This window comes from Cupressus sempervirens, chromosome 8 (genome assembly GCF_028749045.1).
Source record: "Cupressus sempervirens isolate cs-2001-9-10 chromosome 8, ASM2874904v1, whole genome shotgun sequence".
Taxonomy (NCBI): Eukaryota; Viridiplantae; Streptophyta; class Pinopsida; order Cupressales; family Cupressaceae; genus Cupressus; species Cupressus sempervirens.
The window spans coordinates 681,133,005-681,139,004 of record NC_143125.1 but is presented as its reverse complement, the minus strand read 5'-3'; positions in this window follow the sequence as shown (position 1 = coordinate 681,139,004).

Sequence of the window (6,000 nt, the reverse complement as noted above, 5' to 3'; positions counted from 1 at the left end):
CAAATTATAGAGTTTGCAGTTGGCATGTAAAGAAAGAAGGCTTAAGAGAATGAATGCTTTAAGGGTAAACAAATTATCATAGATGAAGTGAATAAGTTTGAGAAGAATGGAGGACTGAAATAGATATCTATAATTTGCAAGTGAGCTGTGATTTACTATTAGATCAAGCCCTACTATTACTCTCTAGTAATTTTATCAGTTTAGGGTAAATCCTTTGAATTGAGATTGACCTAAAAGTCATTTGTAAATCCTTTAACCAGGTGGAATTGTAATGGAATGGCCTAAAGTCCTCTAACAAGGCTCACTCCTAATAGGGTGGTTGAAATCTTTTAACTAAGTCACATTTAACAATGAGTATTGTAACCTTTAATAGGTTTGGCCTTTGACAGGGCATCACTTTAGAAGAGTGAGAATTAGGAGCATGTTACTAGTAGTTTTTCCTAAATTGGGTTTCCACGTAAAATCTTTGTGGAATATGTGTGAATGATTCTGTTATGTTTCATGTTTACATTTTTGCAAAGTAATTTTGACTCAAAAATTAACCTATAATTTGAATTTTTGAATGATATGATGGATGCATGTAAGATACATGATAAGAAGATATATGTATAAGTTGTATTAAGCACTAAAAATTTTAATTGGGAGTTTTAGACCTTGGATAACTGATTCACCCCCCTCTTAGTTATTCTAAATTATTCCAATAGGTGATAGGCTACACATATCAATTTTTCATAATTAATGTTATTGTCATGAAATGTTTCTTAATTTGACCATGTAAAAATTTTCATTAAATTTTGGATCAAAACTATATGATCTATTATTATGAAGTAAAAAATAAGATAAGATGAAAATTGTGGGGTGGGTCATAATACAATGATTTTATTAAAGAGGTGTGTGTGATGTAAACATGTTACAGATTCATGTTGCTCAAGGATATCCTATTTTAGCTAAAATATTTTGGTGTCCTAATGAAAAATGAATCTATATTAACCAACCAATGACAATTATCAAGTTTTAATAAGATAATTTTTATTTTGTGTGTTGGCAAGTAATTAACTAGTAATAATTGGTCCCTTTCATAGAGACTCAATGAATTTGGATAGTTATCTCTTATCACTATCCACAGAGACACATATCAATAACTACATCTATTTGGTGTAATAGTGATGCGATGGGAAAAGAAGTTCTAATGCTTATAACTAAAAATATAGATCATTGTCCAATGGTTTCATTGTGCATAGACTAATTCAATAGTGCTACATAAGCATGTGGTGACTTGTGCATAAGTGTCATGAACTCAATTTTATTAGCCATTTAAAACAATAAAGTATTATTTTCAAGACCACATGTGTATTGCATAAGTACATCGTAAGTCTTCACATGTCTAAAAAGGGGTATCTAGTTAATCCAACTTATTTACAATAAGGAATAATTTTTAGAGCATATATTTTTATGTAGAGTGTATGTGGAATTAACTCTCAAAATTATTTATTGTATGATGGGTGGGTATATATTATAAGAATTAGCTCATAAAGTGGAAATTGGAAACATTTGTTTGTACTAGCAATTAGGTGAGTCAATCAAAACATTGACTTGTTATAACATGCTATAACATTGGCTTTGGAAAATATTTTTGATGGCTATGTAGGTTTTTAAACTCTAATTAAAATTTTAAATATTTAGCATTAACCTATAAATTAGATATTATTATTTTATTTCATCTTTGTACTATATACTAGATTTTTATGCATATGTGAACAATAATACCAAGGAAAATTTTCATGTATTTAGATAGGGTTTTTATCATGGATTATTAGTACAACAAATTAGTGTGATCCATCAAAGTGTTGTTGATGACTTAGTAGACATATGAGAGGGAAATTCAACCCAAATATCTCCCATGTATAATGGTATAGGGGAATATATAATAATTGAAACTAATATAGTTGTGTCCAATGAGGTTGGCATATATGATTACATAGAATTTTCTCTATTTACATAGAGATGTTAAATTCAATAAATATTTAACTATCTACAATTCAATTTTAAATCTAATTTTGTTACATTGTTGAAAACAATTCAATTTATACATTGTAGCTGAGAGTTAATTTCATATTGTATATATTTGTTGACAAGTTTTCATGTTCAATTTGATTTTCAAATTATTTCTAAATATACAGTCTCATATTCCTTTCATTCAATAAAATCTAGTTGTTGAAGCAATTTTGGATAGGGCTATGCTATGCAAATACAAATCTTTATCCTTATTATGCTACATAGAAGATGTAAATTTCTAGCCATGCCTCATGTCCCCATGCGGCTGATTAAGTACCATTTCTACATAATTGTAAGCAATAAGAGTGTTTCCATGCAATGTTTAAGTGTAGGTAAAGGATAAATTGGAATTCTCCCCTAGTTTAGTGGAGCGGCTATAATTTAAAAATTGAAATTAAACATTGAAAAAATAGTGGGGCTGGAAATAAGCAACTGCTTATTGAAAAAATTCAACATGCATTCACAAATTTGTTTCCCTCCTTGGTCTATGGCCTTCCTTTTACTGTTAGTTTTGCATCAAAATAAATATACAATTAAGTATAAAAATAAGCAGCCAAATTTTCTAATCATGGAGCCACCAGCTCCATAAAATGATCATATAAAAAATAAACAGCTACTGTTAACCAGAAAAAACTTAGCAACGGCATAAGAACCTCTCCATAGAAAAGCTTAAATAGATTGCATCAGACACGACATGCCTACTACAAACATACAACAGAAATAGAAATGAATTCATGATCTACTGTCGATTTTATGGATTTATACTACATATCTCATAGAATGCGGCCAATGGATGGTCGACAATTGGCAATCCTCACAAGCAATGTTTCTGAATGGGGAATCCCATTAACAAAGATCGTACACCAAATAATGGCAATACATTTATAATGATTTATATGACATGGATAATGGCTGACCAGTGTCTATTAAATAAATAATGGAGCACTCAGCTCTGGCACACACACCATGCTTTGCTTGCCGCCGCACAAAAAGTCATAGAATCTGACAGTCATTAAACTTTTGGTACATTTATAAGTCTACATAAACCTTTGCATTCACTTCTCATTAGCTTTAAACAGCGAAATCTAAACATGTCTTTTAAATTCATGGATATCATGACAAAGCTAAGAAACGTAACTCATTGATTTGAAAATAAAAATTATCTAAAGCACGAACAATATTGGAATATCAAATGGAATCAGTCAGTTGATAGTAGCATAGAAAGAGTACAGCTTTTTAACAAATAAATAGATTAGAATTATCTAGTAATATGAAATATACAATTGAAGAACTTGTAGATCAAATTATCGTAGGCTTAAACATGTTAAGGACTGATTTTTAGACTAAAAATGTAAAATAGTCAAAGTCTATTTATCTTTTCCAAATTTAATTTATTTCTTAATGTGTTTATTTGAAAACAGCTATCACCCAAATCACACACACCCATTCATTTGTGCCCATGGCTAAATAGCAGAAAGAATGCACCACATCTGAAGTTTTTAAATTTTTATTAAATTAATTAAACAGCGACAAAACAGTGGTTCTATAACTTTTTAATTAGTTAATTAATTTTTAAAAAACGTCAAATCTGGTGCATATATTCTACTAGGTAGATGTCACCTTCATTTATAGAAACGCCTTCCCAAACAATCTATAAAATAACAGATCTAGCTAAGGTTCCAAAATTGCTTTTTGAAAAAAGCAGTTCAATATTTTTATTTATTTTTGATGAATAGTCCTTTTCAATTAATAAAATTTACTAAGATTACAATTCACAAAAAAAGGGCCAAGGGATACAGGATCACCTCACGAATGAGTTCAGACGGCCAAAGCCGCAAAAACAACATGGCCTCAGCTAGAAACTATTAACTATTCATAAAAAAAATTAAAATTTAAGTTGCCAAGGCAGTGCCAGCAGAGGGAGGATCATCTTTATCATGAAATCCCCACGCATCAATGGGATTGTGGGGCGGACTGGGAACAGTCCAGCCATCGGCAGCATCAGCAGGATCTAGGGTAGTCGTAGTCTCTGCATCCTTCTTGTCTGGCCATGGAGGAGAAATTGCCAAGGCCAGCCGAGGAAACTTACCAGAGTGCGCCCGTCCAAGGGGAGGAGCCGGGGCCCGACCAGAAGCCCGCCTAGGGTGAGGAGCCGAGGACTAGCCAGAACCACCACACGATGGGGAAGCAGAGCGGTGGCGGGGACCCTGGGGGCGCAGCGTGTGTGAATGGTGGCCAGAGGACTGGCATAGGGAATGGCGACCGCAGGATGAAGAGGCATCGGCCGAAGCATCCGGAGGCACTCTAGCAATGGTGCATGGAGCATTGCTCCAATGATTTAACAATTCCTATAAGTGCGCAACTTCCAAGGAAACTTTATTAGCTTGCACCTATATCTACATAATGACCTTGTTACAAATGCATGCCTTAGTGTACATTGCAATGTTAACATCCAAAAAATTGTGAGTGAATAAAACTGCATTCCTATCTTTCCACAGAGAAAACAAAATTTTCATCCTGAAGGTATGCCAAATCAGGGAGAACTTCCGAGGAATTCTGGAGGAATCACCCAGCAGGATCATGTGCCATGAAAAAGGTTCGGGCTTGAAAGGCTTGAAAAAATCATGAATCCAGTGCCAATAATTCTGTGCACGCTTGCAAAACTAAAAAATATGCAAAGAGGACTCAAGTTGACCACAAAAGGGGTATCTGGGATCAGGAACCCCAATGTGCTTGAGCCAAGGCCCTGGGGGAAGACTTTGGAAGGCAAGGCACCAAGCAAAGTGAGCAATCTTAGGTTCAGTAATAGCACTCCAAATGGTGTCGAAACATTTTCTCCATTGAGAAAGCGAAGATTGCAAATGCCACCGTTGATTAAGCTTGTCCACCATTGGAAGGTGGGGCAAAAGCCATCTGTACCCCATGTTGGGCTTATAATTGGTAAATGGAGTGGCAGGATACCACTTCCAATCATGCCACCAAGGACGAATAGACTGAATCAACACTTTATGAACTAAGTGCACAGGGATGGAAGATAACAGAAGGTCAAAAGTCTAGCGATCGGAACTAACAAGGCGGTACTGAACTTGCATATCCTCCCATGACCTGAAATTCATGGTGACTCTTGAAAAAATATCTTTGGTAGTGCGGATGCCACGTTTAAAGAAACACGGAGCTCTGGCACCTTGAGTCTTGGCAAGAGGAGTGCCCTGGATGGCAAACAGGGGAGACCACCAAATGTTTTGTTGATTTAAGAATAGCCCATTGCAAAAATCATCACCAGCCCAACGAAGCCAAGGTTTAACAGCTTCCCAGGCTTTTCAAATGCTCTTTATAACAAAAGAGCCCTGTATGACCACTGGTTCACGCATAGTGAGAAGGGTCTGAAAACCAATCCCCTTCCACGCCAATCTGTTAACAGGGAAGCCGGAAGAAATGCAATGCCTTACTAGAATCTTCCAGGTTTCATCTCCAGAAATAGCTCTGATAATCCATTTAGCACAGAAGGCAAGGCCTTGCTTCCGAGTGGAATATTTGTTAAACTCTGATTCATCTAAAATGTACATTAGTTTATCATAAACAAAGTGTTTAAAAATAAAAAAAATTCACGTATGTGGAATAAAATTATATTAATTTAAAATTAATTATAGATAAACCTATTTACACATCATGACTCTCTAAATAATTGTTGTTCTATTAACCAGTACTATTCAATGGTCTTCTGACTGTTATCTCCTTAGTTTGATATGCAAAATCCGTTCGATCTATTTCTACATGTTTTAAAATAAAATAACAACAAATGGAATCAATGAATTCCCTTTTCCTCCTTATAGAAAGCCTTATCCCTATTACATGACGCTTGAAGTTATGATTTATGTCCAATGAGAAGGATAGAAAGTTACAGAAGACTATAATAATAGAATTAAAGAAATCAAGTACCATATG